This window comes from Panthera leo, chromosome B1 (assembly GCF_018350215.1).
Source record: "Panthera leo isolate Ple1 chromosome B1, P.leo_Ple1_pat1.1, whole genome shotgun sequence".
NCBI classification, from domain to species: Eukaryota; Metazoa; Chordata; class Mammalia; order Carnivora; family Felidae; genus Panthera; species Panthera leo.
The window spans coordinates 104,628,019-104,642,365 of NC_056682.1; the positions used below are offsets into that span (position 1 = coordinate 104,628,019).

Here is a 14,347-nt window from a genome sequence, read left to right on the forward strand (position 1 = left end):
AACTGGTCCTTGTGATAAGTTTGAAAGGATGGGCTCTCTCCAGCTTTGCCTGAGATTGGGTGAGGAAATTTAATTCTGGGGTAAAATATTAAAGAAGCTCATTATGGCTACACATTTAGCCACATCCCCAAATTCACCTTAGTTTTTTTTTGTTTTTGTTTTTTATTTGAAGTTTATTTATTTATTTTGAGAGAGACAGAGACAGCATGAGTGGGGTAGAAGCAGAGAAAGAGGAAGATAGAGAATCCCACTGCCAGCGGGGAGCCCGATGTGGGGTCAAACTCCTGAAACCGTGAGATCATGACCTGAGCCAAAACCAAAAGTCCAATATTTAACCAGATGAACCACCCAGGGGCCCCAACTTCAGTTTTTTGGGTTTTTTTTATTTTATATTTAAATCTTCATCTGTTTCCTATGTTTTGTTTCTCAGTTGTTTCCAATCTCAAGAATAGATGTAATTTGCATTTTGTGATGAAAAAACCCAAGTCCAGAGAAGTAGCATATGTAGCCCAAGGTTATGCAGCTAGTAAAGAGCTGACTTGGAATTTCAGCCTTGGCCTGCTTTACAACACAATGAGGTTTCTTTTCAGGACACAATGTTGCCTTCCTTCTGTTAAACAGTAAAGATAACTACTACAGCAATAATGAAAGTCCTGGTCCTATTGTGAAGCTATAAATTTTCATTGTTGGGTCCCAACAAACTTGCTGTTTCTTCATGTACTGCTGCTGTCGGTAACAGAAAGTGTCTGCTCTGAACTTCCATCAGTACACACTGTGTCTGCATGAGCCAAGCACACACAGAATAAGACAGGACAGAATTATCCAGGCTGTAATGTCTATCAATTCCTCCCGCCATCTGCTTCCTCCCAACTAGTCTCACTGTTCAGGACAAGTGCTTTTTCTTGAGTTATGTATACAATATAAGGAAGATTTGAACATCTTCATACTTGGTTAAAACTTTCTCCTTGGATAGAAGTAGACCAGAAGACTTAATAGTCCCCTGGTTACATTATTTTCACAACATTCAAGTATCTTCCTCTGTTTCCACAGCCCGGCTAGTTTATGGCTCTGACTTTCTGGGACACACCTTGGTATTACCTATATTTAACTACGTTAACTATATGTTTTTTTATTTTCTGTATTCTTGATGCTCGGACATCTGAGGTTTTACCAACTAGCAGAGACTGCCTTTCCCAGGTTAGCTAATTCCTAGAGATAGTAAACAACTTGCCTTGCCTTTGAGCACACCTTTGATATGCCAACCAATCCTGGGTCCATAACCCCCTTGCACCTCTATCTGGCACTCCTTTGCTCTAATCATCTCAAGGCCAAGTATTAGACAATAGGGACCAGTCCCCTTCCCATACCACCACAGCCCACAGCACTCAGATGATTCCAACTATCCAACCTTACTTAAACTTCTCACCCTGCCTTGCCCATCCTTAGCTGGAAAACCACACTGAAGGCTTTTGCCCATGCTCTCCCCTTTCTCCTTCTGCCTCCTGACCAACCCTGGTTCTTCCCCTGTGGTCCTTCATGGCTTGGCATGTCCCCTCGTCTTGGGAACTGTGAGTAACAAACTACCTTTTTAAAGGTGATTGTCTCCTGATTTGTTGGCTTCACCATACCTGAGTAACAAATCCTTGGGTACCTTTTAAAACAATCTTGTACCCTTGCAAATAGCAATATACCACAGGTATTTTAATATATTTGCCTTTCTTGTGGCAAGTTATACTCTGAAAACTATAGTATTACAAATCAATGAAATGATCATTTTCTAGACTTCTTTAGAAAAATAAGACTATTGAGATGAGGATATGGTGGTTTTTTGCTTCTGTGATTTCTTTTAATGGAATGTTATGCTTTCCAAAATTGATTAAATGCATTTATTTGATAGTAGTTTAGAGTGAAAGAAATCTGAAGCCACCTGGTTGCCTCACAGCTTCAAACAGAATTTTTCAATAAGCCTCATGAAGACAGTAATTATTTTCATTATAAAATATTTTGAAAATGGAATGAAGCCAGAATCAAACTAAACTAAATATAAGTTTGATGTATATTCCAAAGGAAAAATACAGGATAATGAGGATTAACTCAATAATGCATTTAAAAGTAGCTAGCTAGGGGTACCTGGGTGGCTCAGTCGATTCTAAGTGTCCGACTCTTGATTTTGGCTCAGGTCATGATCTCATGGTTTGTGGGTTCAAGCCCCATCTTGGGTTTTGCACTGACTGTGTGGAGCCTGCTTAGGATTCTTTCTCTCTCTCTTTCTCTCTCTCTCTCTCTGCCCCTCCTCCACTCATGTTCTCTCTCTCTCTCTTTCTCTCTCTCTCAGAAATACACAGTAAAAAATAAAATAAAAGTAGCTAGCTAGATGACCAACATGTAATAGAATTTTTAATAATTGTTTTTCCTACCAATGTGCCTGTAATAGCACTCAACTCGATTTGTGTTGCATTTTTTTACAGGGGTGTGGCATAAGGGGGGGGAGAGGCACAGAGGGAGAGAATCTTATGCAGGCAGCAGGCTCCATGCTCAGTGCAGAGCCTGATGGGGGGCTTGATCCGAAAACCCTGGAAGCATGACCTGAGGCAAAATCAAGAGTCAGACACTCAATAGGTTGAGCTACCCATGTGCCTCTATGTTGCATTTTAGAAGGAAGAAACATTATGGAAAACTTACAGCAGTCTTTCAGGGTTAAGGCAATATTTCTTAACCTTTTTTCATAATTACTTCGTAAAGAATTTTTTTTCCTATTTTGCCTCATCCCACGAAATGCTAATACTACAGATATACTATACCCTTGTGTAGGTACTGCAGCACTTTGGAGGCCCACAAACCATGATAATAGCCAAGATATTTTTTGCCCCCCAAGAACTAATTTTCACCCCTGTGAGTGATATCACCCCATTGATAACCAGTGAGTTACCAATCGTTCTTAACCCTGGCTGCACATTAGTACTATCGTGAAGGCTTTTAATTACCAAGCCCCCACTTAGCTATTTTTATGCAATTTGTCTTGAGAGGGGACCCAGGCTTTGTTGTTTTAAAATTCGGGGGGGGGGGGGGGGGGGTTGGTGGATAAATAAAGATCCTTCAACTACTAACCAGAGAGGACTATTCTAAGTGCTTACCCAATGCTTTAAGTTGTGCCAAGCTAAGCAAATAACATGATATGGCCGTTTATAATTTACCTTGATTATAAATTTACATACATCAATTCCTTCACACTGTAATGAAAACTTATATATTTATACAGATTCCCATGTACAGTCAGGAGATGAATGTAGTGGAGAAAATGCTTCTGGAATAAAAAGAGAAAGTGGGCAGTGATCATGATTCCAGGAACATGGCATTTGAAGGAGAAAATCCCCACTTTTCATTTCGGGGTCAGCACAGGGATGTTACCTGGGCCTAAGAGCACTGGCAGGAGAGCACTCAGTTTGCCGTCTGACCCCAGGAGGGCCTGTTTTGGTAGAACAGTGTTTTCTAAGTGTGGATCTTAGAATTTATTAGAAATTGCAGTTATCAGACCTTACCCCTGGGGCATAGGGACAGTGATCTGTGGTATTAACAAGCCTACCATGTGATTGCAAAGCACTCTGGGAGTCTGAGAATCACTGTGGTAAAACCTGCCTTTGAGCACTTCATGTCCCAACCACTTCCTTTCTTACCTAAGAAAATTTACCTGTCATTCCTACTGCTAATTTTTATCCTGTACTTGATTAATTTGTTCTTAATTCCTATGAACAAGGATCGTAACAACCTGGATCATATTCGTGCAATCAATTAACTTTAAACACTCCATCTTTAATAAACCACAGTTGGTTATATTAAACCAGACAAAGCTCTAAACCAACCACTTTGTACCTCTCTTTATATAATTTCTGTGGGGGTGGGGGGTGAGGGTAGAGTGGGAATGAGGGTTTTTTTTCTTTTGCTTATAGAGTTAACTAGCCAAAGAAGTTTCCTTTTGGACCATTATAGACATGTAAAATTCTTTATCTTTTGCTGGAAATACCAAATATTAATCAGATCCCCCAAAGCTAGGGTGACATTAAATGAAAAGCAGTTTAGACTATGGTGATAATGGCATCCTGTCTCTTGGTATTATTTAAATCATGCCAATTCCTAACCTACCCTGTCCTCCTAAAATTGTATACATATGTATATATATATGTATATACACACACACACACAATGCTATGGTAGCACTTCCTACTAAAACTTAAAACATATCCTGCAGGCTAGAATTAAACTGTTCCATTCCCTTAAGTTGCTTTCGTTGTTGTTTTAATTATCCATAGAGTTTGAAATTGCCTTTTAACACAGGAATAGATCCTAAAGCAGAAGTGTGATGATTATTTCTTTAGGGCTGTGACTTATTTTTTTATAATGTTTATTTTTCAGGCTGGTGGGAAGGGCAGAGAGAGAGGAGGAGAGAGAATCTAAGCAGGCTTTGCACTGACAGCAAAGAGCCTGAAGGGGGGCCTGAACTCACCAACAATGAAATCATGACCTGAGCCGAAGCAAGAAACTTAACCAAATGAGCCACCCAGGCACCCCTGGGAATTATTAATATCATACTGATTCCAACCTTACAGGGACAGAGAGAGCTGAAGACAACAGAGGATGAAGAGCAGAGTGTGAGACAATAAACTCATTTCAGGTGGCTTTAATCAAACTTAGGAGGACTGGAACTGAAGGCCATCCTCCTCCTCTGCATTTCAAGAGGAAATGTTGCTTTAATAAGGCTCAGGTTGTTGACATGAATATGCTTAGGAAATAATATCATATGGGAATCCAGGCATTAAAACAAAGTGCTGTATCAGATTTGCTATGTAGCTTAAAAGAGAAAGCTGCAACACATTACATGTCTCACTGCCCATAAAAGGTAATATAATTCTGCTTGTGACCTTATTGTTCAAATATACATTGTGCCTGATGTAAACCATTTTCCCCATCTGGCTATAAAAGAGATAATACAAAGATGATAGAGAAGTTTATCACTAGAGACTCTGAAGTTCATAGAATTAAGTCAATCTGCTTAAAGATAAATTAAATGGACTTAAAGCCTAAAAGTCCTAAAATTTTTTTTTTAAAAGTCCTAAATTTTTTTAAAGATTTGAAACACCAGGTTTTAAACAGTAAAAAAAAATTCATCTTTATAGAACACAGAGATTAAGAAGGGTATTTGATCAAATTTCTAGCTACACGAGAGCAAGACAATCAATTCAGTAAACTATTGGTCAGCTCAAAGTACTTGACCCAAAAGTCCTAACCTAAATGTATTTCTTTTAATCATAATGCTTTTAATAGAAAAATAAAAGCCTTTTATTGAATTTGTTCTTGAAATACTCATAGAATTCTGTCTGCCCTTTATATAAAAGATTTAGAAAAGACAACATACTAAATTATTTTATAATGGATTTACAACATTAGAGTGAAATTATAAGGAGACTAAACACACTTTAGTGTAACTTTCTAGGATTTTACAATCTCCAACAATATTAATGAAGACATAAAATGTATTAGAGCAATTCTAATGAAGTTTGAAGAACATAAAAGGAGTAACGAGTTACTACTTTAATTTTATAATTAGAATGCAATGGAGAGCAAGCAACGGCATTCAAGACTCATACAAGAAGGCAGAGCCTAACCCAGGATCTGAAGGCCAGACTGTAACATCCTCTGATACCTCTTCTCTTCTTCTTTTGGTGGCAATTTTCTAAAACTGGGTCACAGAAAGAACGAGAAAGTCAGTGACCTCTCCTGATCATGTCAGCTGTTTTCAAAAGAGCACTGGAGTTTACCAAATAGCACGTCTTGCTTGAGCCCTCATTTGGCAAGAAAGTGCTGTTTCTGCCTGATGTCTTACCTTTCTTTCTAAACCATCAATGTCAGGTCCTACACGGAAAATAAAACCCATATACACCACAGAAGAACACATGCTTTTAAGTTTATGGCATCTGGAGCTATTTACAGCATTTTATGTAGAGAAGTTTCTGGATGGAAGTTGTTTTGTGTGCCTGTCCTTCCCATTTCTTTTCTTTCAGTCTACCTCTGATTATCTTGGTAGATGACATGATCTCAACCTACCTTTATCTAGAATGCCCTACAGTGAACACATCTTGCCTTTTCCAGGTATTTTCCTATTCGTGTTTTTCAAGAAAGTGTTATTTGGTCAAATAGCTGTTTTCAAACCAGCTGTAAGAGAAAATTTTGAGGGATAAATTGTTGACTATTTTGTTTCCATATATATAGCACCCTAATTTTGAAGTCAGTATATTATAGAACTTTAGAAGATAGCTATATAGGACAATTTTGGGCCTATCAGCTTGCTTTTTATTTTTTGTTTTTTTTAATGTTTACTTTTGAGAGAGAGAGAGAGAGCATGTGCAAGAGGGGCAGGGGCAGAAAGAGGGGGACAGAGGACATGAAGCAGACTCTGTGCTGACAACAGCAAGACTGATGTGGGGCTCAAACTCACAAACCACGAGATCATGACCTGAGCTGAAGTCGGACATTCAATCGACTGAGCCACCCAGGTGCCTCTCATCTTGCTTTTTAAAACCTGTGTAGTAACGACCCTGCAATGTCATGTCTTAGTTTCTAATATCTTTAGCTTAATAGATAAGAATAACACATCTTACTTTCTTGTCCCAAGTAACGTATGTTTCAATGTATCCTGCCTTGCAAGATAAACTAAAGATATTCAAAAAGTCATTGCAGTATCTTGAACTACTAGAGAGTAGTTCAAATCTGGTTCCAATGTTATTAATTCAAGTCTTTTTTTTTAAGTATGCAGTCTTAGCTTTTAGAATTTCTTTTCTTTCTTCCTTAACTCATCTTGTTTTGGGGACAATTACAAAGAGTTTTAGTCATGGGCGATTTATTTCTATCAATATTCTCCTATAGTAACACGACAGTGATCTTTGGAACCTAGACTGGTATATAGTAAAACATCTTTTATCAGAATTTTCTATGCTCTTTGAATAATTTTAAAATAATTTTAAAATAATTTAAAAAATCCTACTGCAAAGAGCAATGGATAATAAGGAATTAAAGAGACAACTTGACTCTAAAATATAGTCAGAATAGGGGCACCTGGGTGGCTCAGTCAGTTAAGCATCCGACTCTTGGTTTTAGTTCAGCCCATGATGTCATGGTTCATAAGTTCAAGCCACGTGTTGGGCTCTGTGCTGACAGCACAGAATGTGCTTGGGATTCTCTCTTTCCCTCTCTTTCTGCCACCTCCCCTGCTTGCTTACACATGTGTGCTCTCTCTCCCTCTCAAAATAAATAAATAAACTTAAAAAAAATTTTTTAATATAGTCAGGATATACTACTATAGGAACTTGGGTAGGTGAAAATAATAATGGCTCACATTTCTTAAATCCTTACTATGTGTTGGGCACAGCATTATATATTCCTTATCATTAAATAAACAGCAAGTCCAAGGGACAGGTACCATAATTGTGCCTGTTGTTTGTTTTATGAAGAAACTGAGGTTTAGAAAGGCCAGCAACTAATTCAAAGTTATACACTCCTAAGTGGTAAGGCAGGATACAAACACAGTTCCTCCTGACTTCGTGCTTAACCACCACACCATCCTCTCCCCTATCTATATAACCCTAAATTCCCTCTCAATGATGTATACTTTTAGTGTTGACTCAAACTCCACCCATAATTTATTTTTAAGGCATCATAGATAATTGTTAGAACTACATACAAAGCCTTTGAAGGACTAAATAAGCCAATTATTTCCTTGCCCAAGGACATAAGTTGTCAAAATATTTCCTAAACAACAAAAACAAATATAATAAGCATGGTGGGTAAAACTTGCCCAATTGTATTATTATCCTTGTAACTGTTTCTGTCATTGGTTGGTAAAACATGGCCTTAGCCATCACCATCACCATTAAATAGAACTTGACTTCAGTTTGCATCAGCATGAAAGTTAGTGATTAGCCCAACTTACTTTCAGCTAAGGAATGTTGCTGTTTGACTCAAGTTGGTATGTGTCCTTGTTCCTTTATTTACTACCAAGAGTCATTGTTTTGTTTTCACTGCAGATAGTCCAAAAAAGAATGGAGGAGTTAGCTAAGAAGCTGGGAGTGGGTAACTGTCTTGATTTGTCCAGGACTGACGAGTTTCCCAGGAAGCAGGACTTTCAGTTTTAAAATCGGGACAGTCTTAGGAAAACTGCCATGTATCAGTACCAGGAATGGACTTCTAATTTCATTAATTCTTCTGTTACAATACCTATCTCTCCTAGTCCGTTACAATACACTAAACATGCACCTGATTTGACACTGAAAAGCTATCCTAGATCAGACCTACACAGCCAAAGTAAAGCTAACGTCTGAGGGAAAAAATTAAATACTTCCTTGCCTATAGTAGAAATTCTAAATTTGAAGTGTGGTGTCAGCTTCAAAATTAAACTTTAAGGGGCACCTGGCTGGCTCAGTCAGTAGAGCAGGCGACTCTTGACCTCAGGGTTGTACATTTGAGCCCCACGTTAGGCGTAGACATTGCTTAAAAATGTTTTAAAAAAATTAAATTTCAATATATAAAAAGTGTAATAAGACCTGTGCTAAATATTCTCACTATCAGAAATTTGGTTGTTCACACATATTCATACTTCCAGATATTTGTAGCACTGAAAGCAACATGACAATCAAGTAACGTTTTGCTAACACTCATGCCTCAATCAATATGAACATTTCTCCCCAAACTTCCTCCAGTGATGTTGACTTAGCTCAAGACATTTCTAGAACTTCTTTTAGAATTGACTTTAAAGTCAGATTTATTTAATTTATAGCTCATCCTCAGTTTTTATGAGCATGGCATTAGGAAAGTGGATTATTCTCCTTATTTGCCATATACAGGTCCATATAACTTGATTTTTCCCCTAAATTTAAACTCCTGCATTAGAGGGCAATGTTTGCAACCTCTGATGTTTGTCAAAAGAACATGACACAAGTTCAGAAGACTGTTCCAAGAAGGTGTGACAGCATTGCTCTGATCAGTGGCAGCATGTTGGCCTGAGAAGACAACTCCCAATTTTAAAGAGAGCAATTCTGAAGTTATAAGCTCTCTATGGTTGTTCCCTTCCCCCCACATCACTTATGTTAACTTCAAGTCATACTCTTTAACTGTCAGCTAAAAAGCCTATAGCTTTGGTGTTCATCTTAAGCCCAGCCCTCAATGTTGTCATGCTATATCTCAATCCAGTTAGGTTTCCTTTCAAACTGGAAAGGTATCTATCCCAACACTGAACCCCTTGCTTGTAGCTTGTGATGTCTCCTTCTCTATAAACTACTCTTCCCTTCAGGGCTGCTATATTTACCTCTAAGATATCAGCTAGTTAACTTGTAATCGCTTCATGGGAGAGTCAGGGGACAAGGTTGGTTGTGTGAAGTCTCTTCAGGTAAACTTGTCAAACACATTATCCTCTAAAAGAAGGCTTTTCAACAACAGTATTACTGACATTTTAGATTGGATAAGCATCTGTCATGAGGGGCTGTCCTGCTTATTGTAGCATGTTTAGCAGGATCCCTAGCATCTATCTACTAGATGCCAGTTGTGACAACCAAAAACATCTCCAGACATTGTCAAATATCCCCACAGGGCAAAATCTCTCCTAGTAACCACCAGCTAACACAGGAAACATAAAGATGTATTGCTGTCTTTAGAGAATTTTACGTAATGTACACTACGCTGAGCTAGACTAAATTTTACTTAGTTTGGAGGAAAAAGACCCTCACGTTTAAACCAAATGAAAATATACTCAATTAATTCAAATTTACTCAATTAACTGATATAACCAAATCTATGTTCAGAAAAAGTAGTGTTTTCCTGGTTAAACACTAACCACATGTGCCAGGCAGAAAGATGTCCACTCATTTTTTCATTCCACTAAAATTTACTGAGCATCTATCATGTGAGAAATACCACATTGGGCCCTGGGCTTACAGTGGTGAACAAGACAGACAGGACCCCTGCTCTCAAGAAACCTACAAGGAGCAAGCTTGGGAGATGTAAACAATACGGTGAAATATGAACTGTACTGCAACGGGCAATAGAGAAGTGTATTAACTATGTTTTTATTTTCTATATTTCATAATGTTTTGACATCTTGGAAGGGGTGAGGATTACTGGCTGGAGAGAGACTGTCCCTCCTAGTGGTGGCTAATTCCTAACAGGATAAACAGCGAACCTGAGAGCACTCCTTTCATATACAAACTGACCAATCCTAAATCCTTACCCTCAACCACCTCCTTTAACCCTCACCCTCCAAACCAAGATTTCTCCTGCCCTAAATCAACATGAGTCCAGGTATCAGACAACTAGGACAACTCCTATGCCCAAAGCCCACAAGAATTATCCAAACTAACCAGTTCTAAGCTGTTTGGCCTGCTTTGCCTTTCCCACGGAAAACACAAAAAGGGCTGTGACCTATGCCTTCTCCTCATTCTTTTTTCTTCCTGACTGACACTGGTGCTTCCCCATGTGGCTGTGCATGGCATGGTATGCCCCTTCCTCTCTGGAAATGTAAGGAATAAAAATCTTTCAATGGCATTAGCCTCTCTATGGTGCCACTTAGTTACTTCTAAAAATTAAAACCCCACAGGTACAATCATTGAGACAGCACATAGAAAGAATACTTTACTCTAGTAAAAGAGACCAGAAAAGCTTCCCTGAGGAAGGATTACACTTAGGTGAATACATGGGGATACATTTCACACAGGGAGAAAAGAATATATAAATGGCCAGGTGTGACAAGTAGAGGTAGGAGAATGGAAGGGCAGAGCCATCCAGAGGTTCATCTTGAAGGCAACTGGAAATCAGTAAATGTTTAAATTAGGTGAGTAACAGGATTTGATCTGTTTTATTAGGAAGATCCTTTTGGCTGCATTGTGGAAGACAGCTCTTAGTGGGAAAGAACTAGACAGACTGGTTAGTAGGTTTTTAAAGCAATATAGGAATATACTGTGTCCTGAATGAAACTGGTGACTGGGAATGAACAGAAGTAGATGAAGATGAAGAACTGAACAGAGCTGATGAAAGAAGGAGCAAGGAAGAAGCCAAGATTTCTGGTTTAAGAAACTGGTTAGATGTGTCTAGTGGTGCCTCTTACTGAGGTAAAGAACTCGGGAGGAGAATCAGATCTGGAGGGAGGTTGAACTTGAAATGTCTGTCAGACATGAAAGTAGATGTCCAGCATTCATTTAGATATAAAGGTCTGGAGCGAGAAGAGAGATGATGCTCTAGAGACAAAACATTTAAAAATCACGTCTAAATGATTGAAAAGTAATCTCCAAGAAATAGAAATGACAGCCAGGAATGACTTTGGAAGAGTAAGCTGAATGACACGAGAAGTGTTCAGTCAGAAGCCAAGAAAACATCCACATTAATCAATAGGAAAAGAGGAGCTCTCTGGGGAGGCTGAATTGGAGTGATGGGAGGCAGGAGGCAAACTTTTATTTGGAATTCTTACTTTTCCATCTCCTTCCAGCCTGACGCCATCATCACTACCTTATTCATCTGAAAAACTATTCTGTCAGGATTTTTTGTTGAAAACTCACGTCCAAGCATTGCCTCTTTTGTGGTGCTTTCTTTAACACCAGGTAGGCAAAGGGGTCTCTTCTCAGTTACAGTATGGGTCTTGGCATATGCGTGCCCCCCCTGCCCAGGGCAGAGACCATTCTCATCATCGTACCCCCAGTCCAACAATGAGCACATAGTAGGCATTCAATTTATATTTGTTGAATAAAAGAAGAAAAGTAAGTTCTCATGCTTGATGCCTAGGATAGTCCTTATGTAATCACTTGAAGCCAATTTACTCTTTTTTAAAAGTTTATTTATTTTGAGAGAGAAAGCACAAGTGGGGGGAGGGTCAGAGAGAGAGAGAGAGAGTGAGAATCCCAAGCAGGCTCCACAGCGTCAGCATGGAACCTGACGCAAGGCACAAACCCACGAGTGGCAAGATAATGACCTGAGCCGAAATGGGACATTTAACCACTGAGCCACCCAAGTGCCCCACTCTTATTTTGGAAATAATTGTAAGAAATTTTCTAACCCACAGGTGATTAAAAACAGAGGGGAGATGGAACTAGAGGCACACGTACTCACACACACTGACAGAGCACTTAAAAGTGACAAGACAGCTTAAAAGTGAAAGAAAAAAACCTTAAAAGCTTTGTATGTAGCAGTCTAGTGTCCTCCAGTGTAAGTGCCAATGTGTTCACAAATTTTAACACACTGCAGTTCAGAAAGTGATGTTCGTGGGGTGCCTGGCTGGCTCAGTCGGTTAAGCGTCCAGCTTCCACTCTGGTCATGATCTCACGGCTCCTGAGTTCAAGCCCCGCATCAGGGTCTGTGCTGACAGCTCAGAGCCTGGACCCTGCTTTGGATTCTGTGTCTCCCTCTCTCTCTGCCTCTCCCCTGCTCACACTCTGTCTCTATCTCTCAAAAATAAATCAATGTTGAAAAAAATTAAAAAAAAAAAAAGAAAATGATGTTCTTGTGAGAACATCGAGTCTTCAAGTCTCGAAATTATGACAGGTAAAACTCTAAGTAAGTCAAGAGAGTGTGCATTTTGGACAGACTTATAGTACAATGGCAATTATTTTTAGTGTTTAGCATTTAAAGCAAAGGCTATATAAATGTGAGAAAGATTCACAATATAAAGTGATCACGCCTCGTAGCTGAGCCTCCAGCTATCTAGAATATGCACATTATGTGGAACAGCTCATTCTGTAACAACAGGAATGCCACACAAACACGTCGCTGCCATATGTGGACATGCCTTACTCAGAATTACAGAATGGAATCTCTTGCCTTTCTCATTTATAAACTCATGAAGACAGTGTTTATTACAAAAGCGTATTAAGCATAACACAACATTTCCAAGTGGCTGCCCCCATTGTTATAGGCGTCTTCTGTGTCAGGAGGTACAAGAATTTAAGATTTCGCCAATGTGAGTTCCCTCCCTGTCCTTCATGGAAGAACACAGACGTGTATTCTGTTGCCTTTTGCAGAGAGTTAGCTTCTCTGCCACCAACTCAGGACTGTGTTCTTGGACATGAAAATAAAATTCACTCAAGAAATATTCCTAAATAGGGCACAATGGTTAAACTGGCAATGCTATAAATATTACAGGACCAGAGTATATTTTTGTCTTTATTTCTCTATGCCAGACACTGTTAAACCAACTGTTAATACACAAACTTTTTTGTTGTTGTTGTTGTCAAGGAGAGTATGCACCTTCTTTAGGGCTATTTTAAATTCTGTGCCCCATTTCATATAAATATTTACCCAAAGGAAGGTGTCTGACAGTGAAAATCTATACACTGTCATAACCCTTTTACACAGAGCAGTATTTTTACTGTATAGATCTTACCAAAGGTATTAAAAGCTCCCCTATGAAAATCCCATTATGAAGAGAGAGAAAGAACAAAGGAAAATTATCATTATTCAACAGTTGAAGTTTATAAAAACAAGATGTCTTTGTCAAGAGGTTCAACCAGTTTGCCCTGTGTTTGAAATCTGCTAAACTAAAAAAATCTCAGCATAAAAATAAAAAGTAACAATGGATTATTTTTCAAAGCATCTGAAAATAATATATATATATTAATTTTATATTATATATATAAGTTTATATATATATATACACACATAATCTTCACACTAAAAAAAGCTCAACATATTTTAAGACAACCTCTGAAACAGAGGTTAAATTATGTATTAGCATTGCTAAGTTGAAATATTTGACAAGTAAAAAAAAACAGAACAGTGAGGCTATCAGTTAAAAACACTTTTCTTGGTGCTATTCTAACTTGTATAAAAACAGCTTTTCTAGAGACTTTTTAGAATTATTCAAGGAACTGAAATAATTTCCTAGTGGCTTTTGCCTACAATAACTAAATATATCCTAAAAGCAATAATATAGTAATAACCAATATAGATTGACACTTATTACATGAGAAGCACTCCATATAGCACTTTACATGGAATTTGAAATTTGATCCTTACAAAAATCCTATAAAAATATTATTATATTCTCTATCATTCAGGCAAAAAAAACTGAGGCTGAGCATTCAAGGTATAGCTGCCAAGTGAGGGCACAGGGATTCAAACTCATGTAGCCCAAAAATACCCTCGAGATCCAGTAGTGAGCCAACCCACTCCTCCTGCAATTTGTGGTCTATCAACTGAGGTGGATTTCAAACAGTCCAACAGTACACACATAGGTGCTTGAAAGAAAGGTAGAGGATACTGTTAGAGAATAAAACATAGGATCTGAAAATGGGCTGTCAGGGAAGAATGGAGAGCTAAGGAC

At 38.4% G+C, this 14,347-nt stretch overlaps 1 protein-coding gene across 5 annotated transcripts in view; it reads right to left on the bottom strand.

Moving 5' to 3' along the window:
- SYNPO2 (synaptopodin 2) overlaps positions 1-14,347 on the bottom strand; it is a 207,678-nt gene that overhangs the window by 108,854 nt on the left and 84,477 nt on the right. Inside the window, exon 1 of one of the 5 annotated variants that reach the window (XM_042935630.1) lies at positions 3,195-3,365. The exons of the other annotated variants lie outside the window; for them this stretch is intronic. The gene's annotated coding sequence lies outside the window, so the exon portion shown is untranslated. Of the gene's footprint in view, positions 1-3,194; positions 3,366-14,347 lie in introns of those variants that run through there. 5 annotated transcript variants of the gene reach the window in all.